At 44.6% G+C, this 25309-nt stretch overlaps 1 protein-coding gene across 3 annotated transcripts in view; it reads left to right on the plus strand.

Moving 5' to 3' along the window:
- The first annotated feature begins 16510 nt into the window (after positions 1–16510).
- RAI2 (retinoic acid induced 2) overlaps positions 16511–25309 on the plus strand; it is a 44877-nt gene continuing 36078 nt past the window's right edge. Inside the window, exon 1 of one of the 3 annotated variants that reach the window (XM_014875850.2) lies at positions 16511–16641. The gene's annotated coding sequence lies outside the window, so the exon portion shown is untranslated. Of the gene's footprint in view, positions 16642–17067; positions 17225–25309 lie in introns of those variants that run through there. The other 2 variants (XM_088160238.1, XM_088160237.1) reach the window with 2 other exon arrangements.

Consider the following 25309-nt stretch of genomic DNA (forward strand, 5'->3'; position numbering starts at 1 on the left):
ACTGCCCACCATAAATGCCAGTGCATTACTCTTTCAAGTGACATAGTATATTTTGGACTGTAAGAAAGTGGATCTAGAACAGTCACAAAACTGGAGTGTTTACTCCCACAAATAACTACACAGAGCCATGTGGGAGTGCCTTTGGAGAGCTGCATCTGTGCTCTGCAGAAGGAGGCTGGGGATCAGAAATAGAAGAGAAAGTCTCTTGGCTGCATGTCCAGCTCCTCTCTCCCACCCTCAGGACTGTCACCATGTAACCCCAACCCACAGTCCTTCTCATCCTGCATGGCCACAAACATTTGCCTCAGCTCCTCTGGTCTTGGCAACTGTGCTTCATACCAGTTACTTTCCCCATGCAAAAAAATCTGAACTGTTTTCCTTTCCCTGACCTTTGGCCAACACTCGCTGTCCTTCTATAAATAATTCCCCACCTTTGTTTAAACTCTTAAACTGAAGGTATTTATTGCTTGTCGTCATATTCCCCAGGATTTTCCTCTCTGCTAAATATAATAGTGATCTGTAGTCTCTCTTCATGTCCTACCCTCCCACCTATCCGTCCTTCCTTCTGTCCCCCCTGACCTGACCCCATAGACAAGAAGTGCATTTTCAGCCAGCCAACAGGAAGGAGGACCTTGTCTCTGGAGGGATGGGGAAGGAAGGACGCAACGGAGGCAGAGGGCAGGATTGTCATGCACAGTTTACAGGGCACAACAGATCACCAGCATTTTCACTTGAAGTGTAGTGCCTGATCCCATGGAACCCTGCTCCCAACAAGGCTATTATACACAAGCTGCAGGACAGTCAAATTTCATTATCCCTTCTGCAAAACATATGGAGGAAACAAAATGTTGGAGGATACTCCAGTGACAGCTAATGACATTACTGAAATTACTATAAATATCATCTTTAATCTAATCAAAAACAGTATATCAAAGACATTAAAGCTGCAGATGCTTACTGTGCCAGGGGGGAACCAAATGAAGCTTTACAGATGTGTCATACTGTGAAGCTGTATTTGCATAATAGAAAATGAATGCTGGTTGTATCTCAGATTTCTGCTGCTTTTTAAGCCGGGGGGATCTGGACGTTACATTTAGTGAAGATCTTTTCAGGTAGCCCAAGGTTTGGGCAGACAAACAAAAATACAAATTATCTGCAGGCCTGACAAAAAATTTCTAACAAATGGTCAGTTCATCCCTTGCTAATTATTACCTGGGCCACTCTGTCATGTACTTAATTAGCATCATTTCTCTTGAAAGCACATTTCACTGAACCAGCACTGACTGCAGAGTAAGAACCAACAAAGTAACATCAATCAGTTAATTAACTAGTTAACACATTTCCTTCCTTCTTAATTCCTGCTTTTGATTTTCATTTAGCTGCTCTTAGCATCTGAATTTTCAGGAGGTTTGTTTCTGGGCAACCAGTGGTAGTGATGTGAGAGAGGGACCCTACCAACATGACCTTCATGATATTATTTTGCTACTGTAGGGAGAGGTCTGTACTCTTGTGGGGTCTCTAGCAGCATTGGGAACACTTCTGGGAAATAAAAGAACAGGTGTACATTTATTAAATACAGGCAGAATCCTGCTTACTGCTGGAGAAATGAACAGAGACAGCACTACTCCCACCACAGGGCTCAGGTTTCCCCTCTGGTGCTCACCAGAGCAGGAGAAGCTCCCAGCTTCAGCACAGAGCTGCTTCCTGAGACAGAATATTTCCAAACTGGCAGAGCTACGACAACCCATGGCTCCTACAAGCATGAACCAAGACACTCTGACCAGCTTGGGCAATGAACTGCTTCCCTCAGTGCTCTCCTGTGTCAGCCAAGAGCACTATATTGCAGGGGCTTTTGAAATCTCATTAAAACAGAGAGAGTGTAATAACATTTGTATTTGACCTCATTTCTGAAGAAGGTACAGAGCTAAGAAAAGAAGAACCTAGTGAGGTGTTTTTGTTTTGCTTTAGGTTGTCCCCACTCAGCCACGCCTTCCTCCAAAGACTACTTAAACCTCAGTGATGTCCTTGCCTGAACTGTTCTTGTCTCCCAGCAGCCCTTCATCCAGACCCCCTAGTTTGGGTCGTGCTCCTACTTTCCTCTTTTCTGACATGGGAATAGCAATTGTCTCTGATAAAGCACCTTGTGCAGCTGGGTTACATGGAAGGAGGTGTGGATCCAGCAGCAATGTGTTTTGTCTGCCCCCAACCAGCTCTTTGGAAGCAGATTTCAGGGATTTCCTGGATGGACCAAGGTGGGAATATGCATTATCAAGGCAGAAAAGAGTAATGTGGTCCTGGTAACTCGGCATGAGCATGGTCTGTGGTCAACCCCATGCTCATAAACCCCAGCAAGAGCATTGCACTGAGCAGAACAGCAGAGCTCTGACTTCACAAGATGCCCAAGGCTTGATTTCGCTAGACTGCACACTAGATTTTACCTGGCATGAGGCCCACATATGGTCTCTACTGCAAAAAAAAAATGGATTTTGTCCTAAAAGATTACATGCCTGGATTTATTTAAACTGCCATTTGCAAGAAGATGTTCATTTAAAAAGAAAGCATCAGGAAAAGAAAGAGGTTCACTGGGAAAAGGATTTCTGTTCAGCCTTAATTTAAGTGGAAAATAATGTTTGTACTGCTGCATGGCAAATATATTAGAAGGATTTGAGATGATAATATAGAGTAGGTTAATGGCAGTTTCATAATCTAATCTGCTGTTGAATTTCGATTTTACCGACCATCTTTCCTCCTTGGGCTTAGAAAGTCTTTGTGTTTCCATAAATTCCAGCGGATTGAAAGAGTTCAGAGTTGAAAGCTCAGTGATTTAGATTTGCCATGCTGCTAAATGCTATGGCTTAGGAGCAGTGAATAACTGCAATATGGAGTCTCTTACACACCAGGGAATCTCCAGCTCCTTGAATTTATGACAATCCATCCCAGGGATTTGCACTCTAGCTCCCATGGGCTGCTGCCTGCATGCCCACATTTGGATAATTCCTCAGAAGCAAAACACACCGGCAATTTTGCTTTTAAACATAGCTCATTTTCTCCGGCTTCAGTGGACAAGGGTGTCACAAGGCAAGCCTTAGAAATGCAGGTCACATTGCAGGGTGCCCCTGGCCATGCCATTCTCTGGGGACATAGGTTGTGGGCAGCCAAATCCCTCTTGGGCAGATGGGAAGCAGGGAAGATGTGTTGATGTGTGTCTTATGGGCACCCCCCAGTATGTGAATCCAGCCTTGAGGCACGGCCCATGTCCTGATCCTCCTCTGAGCTTTAGAGGGATGCTCAGCATGCTGTGCTCCATTAGGAGCAGATTTGAGGTGCAGCAGCACTGCTTCGTGTTGTATTTTTCCAGCTGTGTGAGAGGGCATGAGCTGAGCCTCCTAAATGATGCATTTAACTCAGCTCCACAGCAAATGTTGACAGACAGAACGTGGGTTTAGTACCTTGATACTTATGGGGAAAGACTGGGGAAGGAGGAGGAGGATGTCCAACTGTTTAGAAGGGGAATATTTAAGGAAGATGCAGAAGAAGAAGCAGTCAGCAACTGGTACGCCTAACCTACAAATGTCAGCTTTATAGAGTGAGTCAGTCTAAAAATAACCTCCAATTGTCTCCCAGCTACTCCAGCAGCACAGCAAAAGCGCAAGTGGTTGAGAAAAATCACCAGAGGGGGGAAGATTCTCTGTCTGGCTTTTTTTTTTTTTTATTAAAAAAGCCTATGCTTTTAGAAATTTCTGACTAAAAAGGAAGCAAATACCAGGCTCTCAGAAGTCTAGATGCAAGTTAACCTTGTTTAATTGTATTCACTCGATTTATTTTGCCTCTGTTTATTTTACCTCTGAAAGGCAGCATAGGCTGAATTCCAGATATTCCGTGGAACACTATAAATGTAAAACATGAATATCCTTGCATAATTGCATGAGAACTTCCCCTACCCCCCCGCCGACTAGACTCCCTTTCCATACTCAATATTTTAAATTAGAGTATTGAATATCTCTCTGCATAATTTGCATACTTTCTTTTTTAGCAATCTCCCTGCTCATTTATGCCTTATGAACTATTCTTTTCTTTTTCAGAGGTCATTGAAATACAGCTTTTCTATAGCAGCATTAAACTAATCCATGATAATATTTCAGAATAATTTTTCATGCATGATCCAGAAATCTGTAGAAGCTTTTTCCCTCCCTGTTTTCTGATGCCACTGCTCCACAATAGGTGCACACTGGCTTCAAGATGCAGTAAGAGCCAGAGCAATGCCAACACTGTTCTACTCCTATGCACTTCCATTTGATATAGCAAACCAACCAAAAAATACAAAAGGAAAGATCTGAGACACACGAACTTGCAAACAGGCAAGCAAAAATGCCACTGAAAGACATGAAAACTAAATACCTCTCCAGTAATATACAGGACTGGTGCTTACCTACAAATGTTCTAGCAATGAATCATGCTGCAGCAGATTAGAGGAGCTATTTTGCCCATTAATACTACATATTTCTCTGATTTAAGGTCTCCCTTCCAGCATGGAAAGAAGATGTCATAAGGTCTCTCCACTCTGGAACAAATTCTCCAGAAGCTCAGTTTTTAAACAATTAAGCCTAGAACATACAAATTTTGAGGCTTGAAACATTCATCATCTACTCTGTTATATTCCCCTTTTCTACTCTGTGACTGGAAAAAAATACACAGCAGGGTTCCTGACAGGGTCAGGGTCTCCCCAAGACACAGCAGGGTCTCCCCAAGTCTCGTAGAGTACAGTGGCATTTTCACTGCCACAAGAAGGTCAAACCCAAATAGATCAAGCTTGATGCCAATGCTGATGCTGCTCAAGAAAAATCAGCTACAAGGATGTGGAGGAACACGTTATGAGGCAGGCAGATGGATGGTGCATTGGAAATGCCCTGTGTCCAGAGTGGGAGGATGGCAGGGGGAGGTGTCCCTTGGGAAGCAGGTGCTCAGCTGGTGTGTGGTCATGGGTGCTCCTCCATGATGGGTTTGGGCCAGTGATAAGACCAGTCCCTCTTTTCCTAGCACCTCATGAGCAGGACAGGTAGGGAGGACATGAATGACCCTCAAGTGACTCTCCCTCATGGGGAAGCAGTGATAGAAACCTCCATACCTGTATCCTTACAAGGGCTGTACCAGGCTTCAGCACTCTGTGATCACATGCTGAATGCATCAGAGCTGGGGAATGGAAGGACACTGCAGAACTGATGGCAGCAAATCACACATATGGACACACTGGAAAGAAGTAAGCATTATTCAGCTGTTAATGAATCATTTGAATTTTCCCTGGACTCACTGGAATCAGCCCCAGAGATGGACTCACATCATGGCAATACAGCTAGACCTGGAAAGACCACCAAGTTTAGGCTCCAATTGTTCAATATTTCAGTGTGGCAGGAGCTCCATATGTGGCTCAAACATGCCAGATGGCCTAAAACACACACTATCCTAAATACTCCAACACCTCTCTTGCCCTGCAAAGCCACAGAGCACCAGGCATGCAGTAAACATGGGACTGAATCCCCTTGGATGTGAGTTAGTGACGGCAAAATTGAGTCCTCGGTTAAAGAGATCAGTTCTCTGGTTTGTGTGGCTAATTGGTTTGTTTTACTCAGTGATACCCACTTTCCTGGTTCATTTAAATAATATCGCTCTGGGAGGGCTGATGGCAGGAGGCTTTAGTGACCAAGAGCCAGGGCTGTTTATATTTACATCATTGGTCCAAATCCAACAGAGAGCCTGATAGTGAAAGAAAATATTAGCCATCTGTCCAGTGCTTGACAGCCTTGCTAGCAATAAAACCAAGAATTGATTAGATATGGAGGTTTTCTGAATGTCCCTTGCTAGGGCTGGCCTTCCAGTTTGCACAGGGACGTCCTTGATGAAGCAGAACTATCTGTCCTCTTGCCACCCTTCCCCACTCCTCTTGGTCCAGTAGGCAATGCTGGCAGTCTCCACCAGAGAAATGCCATCTTGTTACTGATACTAAAGGGAAAATACTGAAGAGAGAGGGAAATGGAAAATGTATAAGCTGCAGTTTATTCTGGTGATGCATCACACTGTTTTTGAACTAACAGATGCCACACAGTGTCCAGAGCTCACAGAGGCACAGTTGGAAGGCAGACCTTGCCCATTGCTGCATTATTGTAATGTTCTTGGTTGCCAAAATGGAGTCCTGTATTTCAACATCTCCTACTTGCACTTGCATTTTGTCACATACTAAAATGCCTCAGATGTAAAACTAATACTTTATAGCCTTAGACCTAGGGTGTAGGTAGTTCCCATACTTGAACTGTCCACACCACCATCAGATGCACAGGCAGTAGAAGCTGCTGTCTATTGCTTTGCTTTCCCTTTGCAGTGGCAGCTACTGCAGAGGGACTGCCTTACCTTGGGATCACTCTGCCTAAAACGCTGCCTTTGAAACCAATGACAAACGAGTGGGCCTAAATGTTAGCAGCTAAAACATCTATTCTTGGTGTAAGTAAGTAGAAAAAATATCTGAAATATGACTCAGAGGGTGGATACACCTGAGAATAGATGGTGTGCTACGTTCTCTGGAAGATGTCGGGCTTGTAGCAGAATCCAGCAGCAGGGATGAGTAAGGAGAAGATGTTGTTCCTATACCCAGATAGACAGCATGGCCCATCTCCACACTGCTCACCTGGGAAGTAAGGGGAAGGGCAGACTGCCACACTTTGGGCAGGTGATTTGGTCCCCTTTGTTCTCTGCTCTTCAGACAGAGACCCCCCCCAGCCCACATTTGTGCATCTGTGTATTGAAGGACACCCGTGTGCAGTGTATTTCAACAAATAATATCCATTGCTTCTCACACAGCATTTCACACAGGTGGCAAAAAAGTTTGCACCACCTTGCTTTTATTGTGTGTCTCAGCCAGAAAAATCCCTCCTACAAATGATGGACTTACTTGCATTGTACCACCTACACTTCATCACACAAGGCAGTAATAAATGCATGGAGGAGAACTATGCCTCAGGACAATTTGAGCACTGTGCAAAGGTCACTCTCTTCAGACCCTAATTGCTCAGCAAAACTGACATTTAAAATGCATATCATTAAAATCATAACAAATTTATTTACCTCTTTCCTTATTGGGATTGTTTCTGCATACATTACACATTTGATATATTGAATGCTCTGGAGGTCAGGATGTGTTTGCATCATAAAATAATGTCTTGTGGAATCATGGTGACATGGGCTGCCAGGTTCCCAGCATTACTCTGGGATGCACTGACTGCTCTTGTAGGAGCTATCACAAAATCCCAACAGCCAGAGAGGACCAACAGTCCCTGAGTTTTGTAGGAAGACAGTGTGGTGGCTGTTTTAAGATGAACAAATAATATTGCAAAAGTAGTGGGCAAATAATATTGTGAACACTTTTGGACAGAAGGAAAAAAGGTGCAGTAAGAAGCACATGTGCATGGGCATCTCTGCCTCAGTTCTGAACCATTTGTTCAGTGCTAGTATTGGCTAACTCATAAACTGTATATATTTTTCTTTCCATCATATGTATGCGTGTGTATCATTGTAACTTTGTCTCAGAAGATGGCATTCAAGCCAATATGTGTTAGGAACTGGAGACACTAATATGTCTAATAGATGTTTTCTCTCTCACTTGCCATTAGATGTCAAACACTGCTTTTTAGCTTCAGCAGCCTGAAAACTACATTCACCATGAGAGCTGTTATCATAGTACCTCTGTGTTTCTATTTGCTATGACGTGATTAGTTGAAGGCAGACAAGCTAAAAGCAAGTACAAATAGGACAGAATTATTCCAGGTACCCTCAGTTTTCTCTGTTTCACTTATGAGAATTCATTTATTTTGTTCATTAAGTTATTTACTTACCTTTTAATGTCTCTTGGAACACTTGGATTTGTGTGTCAGAGAAGGGAAAAAAGGTTTTGTGACTATAATCATGGCAGTTTAGTATCAGTGCCAGAGGCTGAAGATCTAGCTTGCCTTCTTAACTGAAGATGAAACAAATCTAACCAGTTGTTCATCCATGTGCTTCACTCCATTCTTCTACACAAAGACTGTGGAGGACTGAGGAGTCCTATACTCTACTAAAGCATGCAGAAAATATTTACTTGCTGCTTTACAAGGACTGAACCAAAGCCTACTGGATTCTTTCCAATCCATTGAATTTTAGTTGTTTGGTCTTGGGCTTTTTTATTAAAGCTGAGAGAATGTTTTTGGCAAACAACAAATTTGTCCAAAAATGTTTTGAAGAAGCGGCTTGCAGAATTGAGTCCAACTTGGTAAACAGATTTATTTAGCTGGGAAGGAAATAGAAAGCATTCATAAGAACATAACTGAGACTTTCCATGTTTTTCTTTGGAAATTATATATTTGTTCCACGTGTGACATTATTTAAGAGCTATAAAGAGGGATCTAAGCTGGCTAGACTGTATAAAAGAATTTCTTCTTTCTCTTTGTTTTTTCCAGACTGGCCACTGAACAGACGTGTCCTATGTGAGAGTCTTACTCTTTTCCATCCCATCTTCTCTGTTTAAATCACTTTTACTTACTTCTTGCTGCCTGTCTTCATAATTTGCAATGCTTTCCCCAGCATGGATTCAGTTGAACAGATTCTAAATTACTAATCTCCAAATTTATCACATCCAAAATATACCACCATTGGTTGGCAGCAGCCTCTAACGTTAGAGCCCATGCAAAATGTAACAAATACTGTTTCTTGCTGTGCTTTCTTATATTGATCATAAAACACACTTTAAAGTAGACTAGAGGTTAAATCTGTAACTAGTGTTACACTTGCCAATGGGCCAAGTATTGTTTCCTCTTCACTTTCTATAGGGAACAGTCAAGAGCCAAAATAAACTTGTCTTTCACCCATGACAGAATCTCCAAAGTGTAACCCTTCAATCCTTCAATGGTGCTGCTGGATAAATCTACAGGATTGTATCCCGTGCTTCTGTCAAGCAGGATCCCCTCTGATCAAAGCAAGTCAGGTAAGCGAAGGCTGCATTTTTCATTGCTGCATTGTCCTGTGGCTGATCCTGGAAAATGTGTGAAAAATACTCCCCCTCTGAGACCAGGACAAGACTCAGAATTCTGGATTTTCCTGGACACCTCCTTTCCACGGTCTGCAGTTCAGCACCCAGAGAAACTTTGCACAGGGATGGAGGGGTGGGGCTGGCAGCCTTTGCAGGTGGGAAGGCTGGCACATAGACTAACATCCTGCCCCCAGTCGAGCTCTCACACTCCTGGCAAGATCCCTGGGTGATGCCAGCTTGCAGCCTCGGTGCTGCCTGGAGGGTGGGGACACAGAGCAGCTCCCCTTGGGCTGCTTGGCTCCCACTGCAGACCAGGAGCAGGCTCTGGAGCTGGCTGCCCTGCTGGCTTCCATCTACTGCAGCTGCTCCTGGAAAGCCTGGCTGTCTGACCTGGCTGCCTCCTTCCTGAGCTGAGCTGCTTCTCAGCTGCCTCATTTCCTCTCTGTGATCCTCACAGAGGCAGCCTGGAATCTCTCTGCTCATTGGGCTTCCAAGTGACTTTCCATCTATTTAATCTATCATTAAAACTTAATGCAAGGTCTTCCCATCAGAAAAAAATAGATCAAGGAACAGAGCATCCCTTTCCTTTCATGATGTTTTCTGATTTTTAACAACTATGCCCAGATATTTGTTTGACAGCTTTAAATCAAGAACTCAATCAAAGGCCTCTACCAACCCTGCACAGGATCTTCCCTGGGATATTGCCTCACTCTTTCTTTCCCTTTTTTTTAAAATTCTGCACAGCAGGAGTGAATGGCATAATAGTAGATATTAAAAATAAACTCTTGAGCAGTGGAAGGACCATCATTAGTGCTAACAAAAGCAGCTTTTGAGGCTGCACCAAGATCAAATAAATGAGAACTGGTAGGAGAAGCTGTCATAGTGTATGGATATGAGGTTCAAGTTACCACTTTTTTGAATCAATTAACTTTTGTGATATTTTGTATAGATAGGTCTAAGCTGAGGGTTTCCCTTCAATTGAAGCAGAAATTCCTTTGTCCAGGATATTATTTTTTTCCCCTTGAGTGGTGCAGGAGGCTTCCCCTAATTTACTTCCAAGCTGTTTAACCCTAGTCATTTCCCTCCCTTTTTTCACAGCTCTCCCACACCCAGACCTTCCTGGTGAAAGCCAACCTTACCCCAGAAGGACAAGGACACCTTACTTTCCTGTGAAAACATGAGAGGAAAGAGTTGGACTGTTCTTTTCAAAAGGGAATTTGTCATGACATCCCTGCATCTACAGCCAAAATGTGCACTGACCACGAGGACCCTACTTTCACCTTCAACCATGGAAGAATTTAATTAATCTTTCTATATTGGCAGGCGAACAACATTTCCTGAAGAGAAAAATAACTGTTAATTTCCAGAGGTAATTAACAGTCACTGAATGAGACTAAAGGGCTTTCATCAAAATTACCAATCAGCTCAAATTTGAAGAGATTCTCTCCTCCTCATTGCTTCTTCATCTCATTCAGCCAGTCCTGCTGAATTAGTGCCTAATAGAGTCTCAGACATATTCATATCCTGTCAAATTCCCATCCTCCCAAGGAACTGTCCCTTTCAAATGGTAATACAGAGGGCGTATGATGTGCACTCGTTGCTATTTTGGATTTAACAGCTGGCTGCGTTGCATTAAGGGTAGCTGTGGAAACTTAACTGAGGGACGTGTGCATGTGTGTGTGTGTGCACATCTGTGTGAGTAAACGCCTACTCCTTTGCAAATGATACCATTTATCTTAAACAATGCCCTCTTTATAACTCTAAAAGCTAATTTTCTTTTTAGACCACCACAGCTGCTGAAGGGGAGAATGGTACAGCTTCACAGCAACCAAGAGCATGGCCTCACCCCAGGACTGGGCTGTGCAAGCCCCTTCTCACACGAGTTTCAGCAGAAAGTAGGGTCACCATCAGTACTGGGTCACTGGTGGCCCTCATCAAGACCTAAGGGTTTAAGAAAATCTCTCCAGGCTCTGCTCACCTTGGCCAGGTGAGGAAAGGCAGGGAGAGGGACAGCCCTAGGGATTTACTTGTTTTTGCAGTTTCAGGTGGTCTCAACAAAGCCCAACACACACACTGGAGTGCCTGGGCAGAGGCAGATGGTGTAAGGGCTGACCTCCACAGAGCAATATGAGCACAGAAATTAGGAGCCCTCCCTGGTCATTGCAATACAAGTTTCCCTCCTCCTGCTTTGTAAATATTTTGAGCCTAATCCAAAGACAGGTGGTGTTTGCAGGGACATTCTCAGTGACTCCAGCTGGATCTGGAGTTCCTGTAATTTGGACATCTCAGGGGACCTCACAGTGACAACCAGCAATGAGAATTTCTAGTAAAATGTTTCTGTGTGCTATGCCAGGGCACTTCTGGAGACAGCACGAGATGGGCGCAGAGCATGACCTCTGTTAACAATATACACTACATGAAAGCTAATAATTCTGGCTAAAGCATATTCAAAATAGGATGCTTGAAGCAAAACTAATGCATTATTCACTGCTTGTTGGGAATACAAGAAGATGGAGATAGACATCTGAGCCTTGGGCCTTTTCTGAGATGTACTATACATGGGCTCAGTGGGCTTATTGGCAGTACAGTGACTCTTACTGCCATGGATCCTTCATTACTAATAGCATTTAAAATCTTGCCCTGTGATCAAATTAAAAAAAACAAAAGTGCACACATTCATCTTTGCTTTCTAGTCACATACAGTGATGAGAGATATTTCTAATGCTGTATTCATTCCCTAGGTGTAGAATGTGCCCTTTTTCCACCTTTGCATTAAATCAGACAAATATTTGGTGAAACTCATAGGGTGAAACAGTGCAAAAATTGCCAATTTCTCAGTAGGTAGCTGAAAACAATTCTGAACAGAGCACTAGCATAATCAACTCGACTGTAACATGCAGGGTCTGCTAACGTAATGCATCTCAAAAATAAAAATGCATAAAATAAAGAGAAAAATATGTTATTTTATATACTTGTGATATAGAAATAAAAATTTTTGTGAAACAATTTAACAGCCACTGTAAGAGCAGCATTATAGAAAAATCTAGGATTTGCCTAATTGCCTGTAGACAGCCTGCAATATAGACACCTGCCTCTGAACTAATCACTCTCCAGTCCTTTTGTGGTCAACAGAGAAACACTGACACTTGGGGGAGAGATTTATCTCTTCCTAAAGTACATGTCTAAGAAAGGTCAAATGAATTGTGTCCTAAAAGTGTTTATTTCTCCTGGCTGACCATAAAGGTTGAAAAGTTACTAACTCCGATGTAAATTAATACACTGTAGACATACAAGCCTGTGGGTTGTTGGAGAGGGGGAGGATGCTGAAGTGCACCCCTATTCTTGCATTTGCCACAGTGGAAGTGTCTGTACAATAAAGACAGATAACTCTTCCTCCTCCTCCCCAAAGATAGATTTCCACAGTTTCATCAGATGAGAGATTTTTGGTTCGAGGTGTTCTGCCATACATCACCAGAAATGGTACTATATGCCCAGACCTGCCCCACAATATCCTGTAAGACTGATAAACTCCTTCTGCAGGTGCTGCTGCAAGGATGTTTTGGATCCCAGCAGTCCCAGCAAGTAAGCCTGGTATATAGTAATGGTTAATCCTCCTTGGAGCCAGAAGCAGCTTGACTGGATCCCAATTACTGCTTAACAAAGTATGTCTTGTCAAAACAGTTTTGAGGCCAACTTCTTCTGATGCTAGCTGATCTTTAAGTGCAACTGAAGATTGGCTTCAGTAGCACATCTTTGATATAGCAAATTCTCTCTAAGACTTCTGGGGGGCTGACATGGGACCAACTTTCTGCTAGAAAACAGATTGAAATGTAAAAAGCAGTATAGTTATATGCATTACTGTTATCCAAAATTCTCTGTTATCATTAGCTTCCCTATAGCTTATCCTTTTAAAAACCCATATAGTAATGAAACTTGTCTACCTGTGATATCTTTGTTCTTCTCACTTTCAGGATTATCAAATTACATATGATTTCTAATGAATGCTCATACATTTAATTGAAAAGAGAAACAATTGTGAAAATGCTGATCTTGAAGTTGCTGTGCTTGATTTCAATATCCACGAGTTTGTATTTTCCATGTCTGATTGCAGAAACTTTGCCTAAAAAACCCACACTTGAATTTCAGATGATCTTAGAAAAAGGCAATTTTTAAATGTTAAAGGAAATCAAATACACATTCATATCTGCTAGCATGTGATCCTCCCATGATAAAATAATTAATGAACTACAACTATATCAGGCTGACAATCACTGCTTCAAAAACTAGTATGTACTATGGTCACACTACAAGCAACAAAGCTGAGCTTGGTGATTTATGACAATATCACTAAAACCTCGTGATATATTTAGCGAGTGGTAATGGTAAAGGTTATAATTCCTCTGAGGGACAATAGTGATGAAATAAACCACAAGGGTCAAGTGGATTATGACCTTGTGAAAACTCAAATAATGGAGATGGAGCTTTATAAACTTCCTTATAATAGATAATGCCTTAAACAATTTAAAAGCTGCTCAGTACTCAATTTGGACTTGCCACAGGCCTACTACTACCTATATATTATTAGAGGAAAACCTGAAAATTACTTCTGTCACTATGAATCTTGCATCTGCTCAGAACCCCTATTTTAGGTGCAATGAGTGCTCTTGCTGGGCTCTGAATGCTCCCAACAGACCGTGTGTGTGCACTCGTCTGTCAGTTCTCCCCACCCAGCATTTGCAGTGTGGCTGCTTATGCAGAATTTAAAGCTTGCAATGCATCCTGGATTGCTGTGTTGGTAATCACACCTGGCAGTATTAATTTTGCTGCTGTATAGTACTATCCCAGGATCAGAGAGTTTCTACGTGATCAAGTGATAGAGTGAGATGAATGACACTGCTGATTGCTTTACATACTTAGCAAAAGGAAAGATGCCACGTTTATCAGCACGGAAAATACACCAGGTTCATGCAGATCTCTCTACAGAGTTACCTTAGACACTCAACTTTAGAACACCATTTCTAAGGGAGCTAAGGAGTGCCACAAATGTGAATTCGTGCTGAGATTTAGGTGGAGGTGGAGCAACATCACAAGCAAATGGTGACTATCCCGATCTACCTGAATACATGATTCTGCACAAACAGTGTGAAAAGAGTCTATGGGATCACAAAAGACTACAAGTCTTTTACGTATGTACTGCCTTCTGTGAGACCATGAGTCACTTGAGCAAGGTAATTCACATATGTAGTTTAAGCTCCCTCATTTTCATTCTTGCTCTAGTTTGCTTCCTATGTGGCAAACAACCTCACCAGAGCTAGTTTCAAGATAAAATATTGAACTGGCAGATTTCTGGAGAAGCTTCACGGATAAAGTAGCCATACTGAAGCATACATGTACTGCTTTATAAATTAATGCACAAAAAAAATTCTGCCAGAAACACAGAGAGGTTTGAGACCATGCTCTCTCAGCTTCAGAGACAGCTGAGGAGGAGGGAGGACAAGGAGACAACACAATGCTTACCCGCTTGTGTAACAGCACTGACAATAGCAGGCCTGGGAGGGCATCAGTCTGAAAGCAAACGGGACAATCAGCTGCCATTGAGAGAGGGATTTTTGATTGATTTTAAATTAAGGTCACTGTCCCCAGGCCACAGCTAGATTTGATTATTTCTGTCACATTTTAGAAGAGTGACAGAAACTTCTTCACAACCAGTGCTCTCTCTCTTCAGTGACTCAAGGCATAATGATGGCAGGTGACCAGTGACTATCAACATACACCAAGGGGAAAGGGCAAAACCAGAGCAAGCCCAGCCATGAGCCATTTGTCATGGAGGGACCTTTCTGAGCTAGCTGTGATTTGGTTGCTCTCTGTGGATTTCTCTCTTGTTAATTCATTTTCCCCTCAAAATGACATCAATTGCCTGCTGTCATGGCAAAGGGCTCCACAGCTGTATTTGCACTAAGAATCACCTCTGTACAGTCAGGTGGTCTGTTAAGGGCCTCTCCCTTTTGTGCTGGAAGCCAGGGCCACCAGTCCCTGCTCACCCTCTCCACGCTGCTCGAGATTTGAGGAACCTCTGTCACATTTCCCCTCTGGTGCCTCTTTCCAGTGTGCATGCACCTAACTAGAAAACCCTTTCAAGCCATGGATTATCACTGCTAGTCTCCTCCAAATCTTTTCCAGCTCTGCTATGTCCTTTTTAAGAAGGTGAGACCAGAATTCCAGCAGTATTCAGAGCACAGGTCCAGCACACATTTTCCAGTGTAAAATCTTTTCCTCTTCGTTGCTCTCCTAACAAGTCTTGACATTTGAGTCACTCTTTTGGCCACACTAAGCATGAAGCTGACGTTTTCTCAGCTGTGCATGTCCCTGGGCTCTCAACCTAGGGAAAGTGATGCCCAAAATCCTTCCATGAAGATGGGCAAGAAATAAATGACCAACTGCAACTGTACAATTGTGCTGTCTGGGGAAAAAAAAACCAAAAGAAACCACCTTGGAATAACAGTAGTGGATTTTAAATCTCAAGATGGTACAAAATTCCCTCTCAGGCAGCTTGACCTAAATTCCTATGGGCAATAAGGAAGCCACATATTTGGAGCATTTGAAAGAAAGCTAGACAAATGCCCATAAATTATTGTATGGGGGACATTCCTACCCTCTTTTGGAAGATGGATTAGGCAGATGACCTACTAAGTTTTTTTTTCTTCTTTCACTAATTCCTACGATGTCATGAGTGTGTGTGCTTTACCCTTTCTTAAATCATAATCTGTTTGATCCAGCACCAGTCAAAGGTTTTGAAAAGCCCATTAAACCGCAAGAGGAAATCTTGAGCGGTTTGCTAATATCAACAGAAATCCAGATGGAATTACAATCATCTTTTATGTACATTCGAGGGCATATTATGTAATACTAGCCATGGATTTAGTTTAATGCACCGCACCTTCCGATAAGCTGCTGGCGACACTTAATAGCGATTTGAAACCTACAAAAAACTCTTTTGCCGTTGACAAAACCGTTTTAAAGCCCAGAACTGAGGTCAAGGGGCTTGGGATATGCAGTATGATGGGAAAACGGGGACAAGGGAAGGCGAGGATGGAAAAGACGGAGGGGGAAGCGGCGGGCGGGAGGAGGAATTAAAAAGGGCAAAGAGGTGGAGGGGGGATAAAGAAAAACAGGAAGTCAGAATCGCGGTCAGTCCGAGATAGACGCAAAGGAGACAAGGTCAAAACTTCAAGCAAGCAGGGAGCAAAAAAATCCACGAGATTTATGAAGAAGGATGACACTGCCTGCTGCAGCATCCTCCCGGCCGTCCGTCCGGGCTGCTCCCGGCGCGGCTCGGCGGGACCGCGGCTCTCGGCGCATCCCTGCCGGGCGCGGGGGCGGCGCTGGCGGGCGTGGCGCAGGTTGGGCGGGCCCGGCCCCGGCGCTCGCCCCGCCCCGGCCCGCCCCGGCCCGCCCGGCGCGGGGGGAGCGGGACGCGGTACCGGGCAGGGCAGGGCGGCGCGTCCCCGGCGGCGGCGGCCGCGCTTGACAGAGCGGGCGGCGGCTGCGGCCCCATGGAGCCCAGCTAGGGGCTGCCGCACCCTCCACCGGAGGTAGGTGCCGCGGAGCGGATGCGCACCGGCAGCGCGGGGCGGGCGGAGCGGTGACAGGTTGGCCGGGGCGGCGGCGTTTTGCGGGAATCCCACCCCCCCAAGGCTTCTTCCCACCGGCGGCCGGGCGCTGCGGTGCCGTGGGGAGGGCGGCGGCCCCGCGGTCCCCGCTCCGGCCCGTGACTATTGTTTCTGGTGGCGCCGAGCGGGCGCAGCGAGATCCCGGTGGCGGCGGCGGCTTTGTGCGGGTTGTCCCGGCAGTGGGGCTGCGGCCGGGTGTGGGGGGGGGGGCGCGGAGGGACGGCGGCGGCGAGAGAGGGACGGGGCGAGACCGTGACCGCACGAGCAGAGCCACCCACCCCACCCCCGCCTTCCTCCTTCTCCTCCTCCTCCTCCTCCTGCCTGCGCAACTTCTCCAGAACCGCGGCCGCGGGTGCGCGGGGAGGAGCGGTGCGTGCCGTGGCCAGGCATCGCCCCCCGCGGCTCGCGGCTCTGCCCCACGGGCCACTGAACACACGGCTGGGCCACGGCCCGCGCCCCGGGGAGAGGAGACTGGAAACACGTAGGATGGATTTCAAGATGGGCGGTAATGGGATGATTTGGGGTCCCTCGCGTAGCCGGTCCCAGGCGAGAAGCGGGAGGAGAATTTACCCCTCCGAAGTTGGGGCAGAAATTCCTCCCGCTATCTCCCGGCTTGCTGGCGAAGTCTGCCAGGCGGATGGACTGTCACCTGCGTCTCTCTTCATGGCTTTTTCTGGACGAGGCTGTCGCGGGGCGTGGGTCATCCGCGCCGCGCCGCAGCGGTCCGGGCGTACGTGGCGGTGGTGCCGGGGTGAAGTGCCGCGCTCCAGAAGTTCTGCATCCCTCCGCGGGGATGCTGCGGGGTGCAAGCGCCCTGGGCAGGAGTTGCAGGGCAGTTATTCTCCTTCTCTCATTTCGCCCCCAACACACCTCTTTTTTGAGAGATTGGTTCGGCTTTGGTTTATTTGCCGCTGTTGATGGTAGTTTTCGTGCATGTTCTCCATCAGAATTATTTTTCTAAAAAGAAAAATTATTCAAATGCGGGATTCAAAGTATATATATTGTCTAATGGGGATGTATTGTTAAAGAGGAAATAGTGTCTGGTTACCCATTAATTCTTCAGGTATTTTCCGTTTAAACTTGATGAGGAAATGTTCTTTTTTTCTAAGTAACCTTTCATGTCATTTATCGTTAGCAAATCGGCTTAGCATTCAAAGGAAAGATTTCCTCAAAAATACGCTACTGATTGCTAATGTTATGTCTGAAATACTCCATAGGACAGAAATCAGAAACACACCTCCGTTTTTTTAATATGTAAATTCGAAAAGCCTTTCCTTCCATTTCATGACGCTGTGAGTGGCCCCGGTTAATCAGATGTAACTACAGTAACTAGCAGAGGAGGCTGCTCATAGGCAGGGTGGTTTCTTGCACCACTCTGCTAGAGCAACCTGATCAATTAATGCATCCTCACTATTTTGTCCTTGGCATCTCTGATGAATTTTATAGTATTTCTGTGAGGAGCTCCAGCAGGGAGGAGCTGAAGTCTCTTTCACCTTCAGAGATGATTGAAGCCAAATTTGAAGAGGGGATAACTGTTTGAGTTGTCCGGAGAGTGCTGCTGAGTTCCTGTGTATACATTAAATTCTGGAGATGATCCAGTAGCCAGAGCTATCTGGGTCAGACTGGAAATCACCTCAGTGAGGGGTTTTGTAGGGTCCTGATTGCTTCCTACCAAAAAAGAGCAAGTGTTAAGCTTTTGCAACATGCACCCAATTGCATTGTAGACATGAGCTGGAGAATGGAGCTGGTCATGTAGTGAGCTTGACATGTACAATCAGCAGGTCACACTGAGCACCCTACGACTTCAGGATGCTTGAGTTCACTGTGCAGAGCCTGCAGCAGTATGAATTACAGGGCGAAAAATGCATTTAAATGTAACAAAGGCTGCTGGCTCATCTCCTGCATGAGGAACTAATTTTTTTAAAAAAAAATCTGGCTCCTGTTTCTGCCTCTGACACAAACTGCCAGTGTAGCTGTGGGCAAATCATTTCATGTTTCCCTCTCTCCTCATCTCTGCCTGACCTGCCAAGGTCTCATCTGTACAGGGCTGTCTGTTCAGACCCCAACTCAAACCCTTGCTTTCCACCAGCTGCTTTGTAGACAGCACTCTGAAACCCAGTGTAGCTGGTACCTCTCTGCTCCGAGGGGGATACAGTTTGACATTCAAATACTGCTGCTGGAGCCAGTGACACAGACCTAGCAGCCTCACAGCCACTCACCAATCTCTAATCCTACCCCTCTTTTAATTCTCTGCTGCTGATGGAATCGCCCAGCATCATTTGAGCTGTGTTTGGCTGCGTGCTCGCCCTCGTGTCGGGAGCCTACGTCAAGCCAGGGAAGGCGGTGGGGATGGGCTGAGGATCACCAGCTCTTCAGGACACACACTGTCACTTGAGGCTACAAAACCTCAAGGCACGGGAGGTCTGGTGTGATTTAGAAATAGAAATTACAGCTAAAGGGTGAATTGCAACAATGTCACAGAGAAATGACCAGAAAATGGAACCCCGGGCATTCCTGCTCAGCCAGCTGCGTGCTGACTGGGAGGGAACGGAGGTGGAAGGGTGCAGCTCCCTCGGCATAACAACGGCATTCTTATTTTAGCATGGAAGACAGCCAAAGATAAGGAGGGGTTGTCATCCGGCTGGTTGGAGGATGAAAAAAAAAGGGAAAAGAAAAGCTGTGTGGAAAAATATTTTGATGTAGGTACTAAAGGAAAAAAAAAAAAAAAGCAGATAACCTTGCAAGTGGTAGACTAGCTGTGTAAAGCTGGCAGGACGAGGCTTTTCCCATAAAATCCAGAATGATCTTAAATAAGCCCAGGCACTGTTGAATGACACATGGCTTTTTTTCAGATGTTTTTAGGTCCTAAAGATGGGGCCAAATGTGAAGAGTTTGATGTGGCAGCTGGTTTAACCCCAATTACTTTTACATAACTCACGTGGTTGTTACAGTAGCTGAGTACCTCTGGTGGGTGCCCCAGAGATACTGATAAAAAAAAGATATTTTAAAAAAATCCCCTGAAAAGTCTATGGCAGCACAGGAGAGGGTTTGTGGAAGAGAGGTGGCCATCCTCTCCACAGGCAGGAGAACAGGGCTGTGGGAGCTGTTGTGGTGCTGTGTGCTTGCTGGTCTGTATGCACAGGCAGCTGAAATGGTGGCTTTGTAGAACAGGCAGCCAGAGAAAGGGATGTAAAATGGGAGCTGACAAATATTCTTGTTATGAAACTGGAATGGATGAATGATTTATGGAGGTACTTGCTTTTATTTTATTTTATTTTATTTTGAGAGGAAGGAGATGGTTGGTGATGTGTGGCGCTAGCCACTGATGGCTTTGTTTTGAGATCAGGCTGTGCTGGGTCCTGCCTCCAGAAACAGCATCTACAGAATAACAATACAGTGAAACACTTCCCAGCATTGCTTGAGTTTCACAGACTGTTTTCAGGATGAAAAAGTTTTCCTTATCTTCTGTTCAAAGCCGTAAGCCTAAATCCTCCCAGCAGAATCTAGATTTCAAAAAAGAGGTCCTATGCTGTGGGGATCTTCGTTAGCCTGTCTCAGTTCTCCTAGGGAATTCCCTTTCCTGCATTTGCAATATTGCCCGTCTCTCCCAGGGCACTGAGCTGCTCTGTAAATAGGCCACTCTGTGGAGGAGCTGCTCTGCTGGGTGATTTAATGTTGCTTGTTAGTTCTGGCTTTCCTTTTCTCCCACCCCCACCCAGTTCTATCTGTGCTATCCTTTAGTGTACAGATCAGTGCTGTAACATGGGTGAGGTGAGTTTACAGGGTCACATCTGCAGGATTTTGCCAGTCTTGCGGGTGGCTGGGTGTCCTGGGGACGCTTGTGTCAGCTGCAGCTCCACACTCAATTGCTGGCTTTGCGTGTGAGTGACTGGATCCCTCTGAGCAGGATCTGTTTTTTCCAGCATCCTTTTATATTTCCTAGTTAATAGAATCATAGAATACTTGGATTAGAAGGGACCTTACAGGCGATCTAGTCCAAACCCCGTGCAGTAAGTAGGGATATCTTCAACTAGATTAGGTTGCTCAGAGCCCTGTCCAGCCTGACTTGGAATGTTTCCAGGCATGGGACATTTGCCACCTCTCTGAGGAACCTGTTGCAGCGTCCCTTCACTCTCCCAGTTAAAATAGTCTTCCTTATGTCCAGTTTAAATTGACCCTAATTTAAAACCATTGTTTTAAACCCCTTGTCCTATTGCAACAGGCCCTACTAAAATATCTGTCCCTCTCTATCCTGTCGGTCCTCGTTAGGTATTGGAAGATGCTGTAAGGTTTTCCTGGAGCCTTCTCTTCTCCAGGATGAGCAGCCCCAGCTCTCTCAGCCTGTCCTCATAGGAGAGCTGCTCCAGCCCTCGGATCCATCCTCATGGCCCTCCTCTGGACCTTCCCCAACAAGTCCATGCCTTTCCTGTGCTGAGAACACCAGAGCTGGATGCAGTATTCCAGACAGGGTCTCACAAGAGTAGAGGGTGCCCTTGTTCCCACTGTTTGTGTCACCGATTAAGTTATTAAAGGAAACCAGTCCCAGTATGGACCTCTGAGGGACACCACTCATCCCTGCTCTTAATTTGCACATGTAGTTGTTTGGAATTGCATCTTTAAGATATCAGAGGTCTAAATGCTCTCAAGAATTAAAACAAAGAGCCTGGGGTAGGTCTCCTGTTTCCTCCACGCTCTTCAGGAAAAAGGTGTCTTTCAGTTTAGTAGCTCCCAGGTCTCTGTATTCCTCCCACTCCCTTTAGTGTGGCTAGAGAGCAGCCACTAGAGCAGAAGGAAGGCAGCTGCTGTTGGCCTGGAGGACAAGCTGGGTGTGGGTTTGGGTTTCTCTCACCTCTCCCGTGGCAGGCACAGAGTTATCAGAACAAGCCCCAGGACTGACTGACTGCCTCCCCAAATGTCTTACCATTGTGTTACCTTTGAGCTGATGATTGGGGTGAGCTCTGATTGAGAGCAGAGGTGAGGGAAGTTTGCTGTGGCACCTCACTAAGCTTCAATGGGGCTGCTAAGGGCAGGTCCCTGATCATTCTGGGTGCAGCTCCAAATTCATTTGGTCAGGCTAATTTTGAAAACTAATCTCTCTTCCAATGTCTGCATGTGCTTCAACCTATTAATTATTCTGTGCTTTTCCTGTGGCATGGAAACAGAGAGGTGGAATTGCAGTGGCCACCAGAAGGGCCAAGAGGGCAATGGTTCTTGCCTGCCTTGGCAGTCAGTGTGCTCCTTATATCAAAGCCAGGCTATTTGGAGGAGTGCAGGTTTTTCAATTCAGGAAAAAATAATTTAATGGCCAGAGAATAATCACTTTACTCCAAAAATCCTCTCCAGCTGCATTGCACCAACTGTTCTTTATCAGTCCCTGAATCCTTAATGACAGTAGCAGCTAATTTCTCTTTCTGTGTTTTTCTAGCTGCAATGTCCTATTTTCTCTGAGTTTATTGAGAAAATAATAGAAGTCATTACATAGCTACTTGTCACCTTTCAGAGAAGAAAACTCCCTGCCTGAATGGCCAAGTTAGTTACTTGGTGACTGACTCAGACAATAGCAACTTTTTGTAGCTCATCAGTTATTAATCTGTGCCTAGTGAATAAACTAATTAACTAGAGGAGTGTTACTGAAGTTCTAGTGTGTGATTACAGAATATGGTGAATAAACTGTTCACAAACAGTGTGACAAAGGCACAGGTATATTCTGTTGCATGTAAACAAAAAAATCAAGAAACAGGGTTAGGAGTGACAAAGTGAGAAATGTGAATTCATTATGTTTATTTTCTTTTAAATTTGATTGTCTTTGAAGTTTATGTGCCAGTATTGCAGAAAATGGTCCTCGGTTAAAAGAAAACTATTAGGTGTTCCTGTCAGTATATCTATAAAAATTACGTTAAAGAAAAGGTAGTGAGGAGCATTGGAATAGATGGGCAATGAGAATGGAAGACATGGAAAATAAAGTGAAATGTGTAGTATTTTTGTGTTTGCATGATACACATCTTCCTGGTTGTTGGTGATGGATCACTTGCTGTAGAGCTGCATCTACACAAGGCCACTGCAAAGCAAACAGGAAGGGCAACACATTGTTTTTTAATCAGGATTTTCTTAACCAAGAAGTCAGGCATCACTGTCTGAATAATAGATGCCTTCATCTCCAGCCTTGGTGATGGGGCTGGAGATCAGATGCAGCTTTCAGCCAGGAGGTCTGCCCTGCAGAAAGGTGGGGAAAGAGGACTTCTGACATAGCCAAGCCTGCTCTGCAAGCTATGGGATGCTCAGGAGAGGCCAGAAGGAAGTAGGAGCATATAGGCAGATCCTAGAAGAAGGACCACACAGAAAAGCCTTTCTGTTCTCATGTGACATGCTTGTAATTCATCTCTGGTCCCTAGGGGATGGATGGAGTTACCTCTTGCCTTTTCATGTCTGGAGAAGCCATGTATGCTTAGGCTTCTGTATGCTTAGGGTGGATTCACAAAGCTTCTGTGACAGAAGAAACTGGGCTCTGCATTGGAGCTCTGCTGCATTGTATGTGCAGGATACAGCAAGGGGTGTCCTTCTCTCCCAGGACTGGTGGTGCCAAGCTCAGTATCTTGCATCTCCCCCCACCCTTGTGCCTAAGCTTGTGTTCATTTTGCAGAAAACTGCTTGACCACGCTCCAGTTGCACTACAACCAAAGTAATCTTGGTAGGTGAAAGAAAACAGATGCAAGGAATTTACTTCCCCACTCACTGAGGAAATCCAAAGGCATCTGCCTTTGGTTTGGGTTTGATGTTTAGGTTCCCTAACTGATTTTTTTTTTAGATGCTCGTATAACAGCTGTGTTTAGCTATGAAATCATCACTTCTCTTTTAGGATACATTTTGGCCGTCTCCACAGCTTTGTGTCCTCTAAATGGGGGTATTAAATTGATGGGAGTAGCCATCAATTGGATGCCATGAGTGCCATGGATGCTACAAGTGCTATAGACAGAAAAGTGGAAGCAGCATAAGGCTGTGTGCCATGGATCCCCACGTTCATAGCCTGTAACCTCAGAGCTGGGCAGTGGCTGTCCTGGAGCACAGCCTCCCACCAGAAATTATTAGGTCAGGAGACAAGGGGGATGCCCTTGATCACAAACAGGCTACAGACATCTTAGACTCACTTTTTACTGGAAAGGCTGGTCAACACTCTTTCTTTGTATTTGCTTTTTTGGTGGAACTGAAGAACTCTTTGCTCTGCAACATAAAGGCCCAAATATTTTGGGACCTGATAACTCTGATTTTCTCGAGAAGAGGTGCCCCTGCATTTCCAAGGAGCTGAGGTTCTCAATCGAGTAGCCTTTTATTTTTAAAAAGGAAGGAGGTGTTTTTATTAGAGTTTCCTGTTTTGAACTCTTTAGTTAGAGGGTATGAAGTGGTCAGAGGAGGGAGACTTATCATTTAGATCACCGTTGTCTCTTTTATGAATACAAATAAGAAAATACATACTCATATATAAAGTATTTTCATATATACATATATATATGATATATTTTCAATTGTGCAATTTTCCCCAGTTCTGTTTAAGACTGCTACTTGAAGGAAATCTAAACAAGGTTTCCTGTCAAGAATGGTTTAGATTTAGCTGGCCCTGCCTGGGGCTGAGGGATGGGTTAGGACACTTCTCAAGGTCCTTTTCAGGACCCTTTCTGTGATTCTAGGCAGTTACTCAACAAAACAGATTCATAGTAGGTTGTGCTGGTTCATAGCTGGTTATGCTGAAAGGGTTTTGCTGTAGCATTTAATGTGGTTATTTCTTTGAAGAGGAAATAATAGGTAATTGTAGCATAGTTACTGCTGCTGCATTAGACAAATGTTTCTTTAAAGAGGAAAACAACTGATGTTACATTTTTAGACCAGCATCATGATATAGCTGTGATTAATTTTTCCAGGAGCTTTGTGTTTTTTATATCTGCTTAAGTGTATTAACATTTTAAAAGGTCAAAGGTAAGCTTTAAAATGGATGCCAAATTAAGATGGATGGGAGGAAAATGACATTTACTTCTTGTTACTGCACATTGTTTGAATTTGACCAAAGGCAAAAACAAAACAAAGAAAAACCCTCCCCCCCATACGCACGCACGCATGCATGTGTGCATGCATGGACAGACAGCCATGTTCCCACCACCTGCCTTCCCTCCACACCTGGTCTGGCAAAATCTTATTCATCAAGTCTGATTAATCATGATAATCATCATTATTATCCTAACAAAATCAGTAGTCCGGTGTATTCACTTCCAGACAGCCCTTGTATTTTTTTCCAAAGTATATAATTTAACTAGTGTGAGTGGACTCTGTAAATAAAAGTAGCTAAAATATAAATATTAGGAAAACATGGCTAATGAGAACTCTAACCACATTATCATTTCCTGCCCTTGCTATGTTTGAGATGATGATTTCATCAGGAAAGGGACTGGACCCTCATCCCTATTCAGGCAGTTCCTTGCACACTGAGTCCCAATGAAAGCAGAGAATGAAATATGGTGGGAGTGATGCCTTTGCTTCCAGTGGGAATGGTGGCCAGTCCCAGCCAAAGGCAAGGCTTTAGCAGAGCTGCTCTGTGACCACA

Source organism: Sturnus vulgaris, chromosome 2, assembly GCF_052056855.1.
Source record: "Sturnus vulgaris isolate bStuVul1 chromosome 2, bStuVul1.hap1, whole genome shotgun sequence".
In the NCBI taxonomy this organism is placed as follows: domain Eukaryota; kingdom Metazoa; phylum Chordata; class Aves; order Passeriformes; family Sturnidae; genus Sturnus; species Sturnus vulgaris.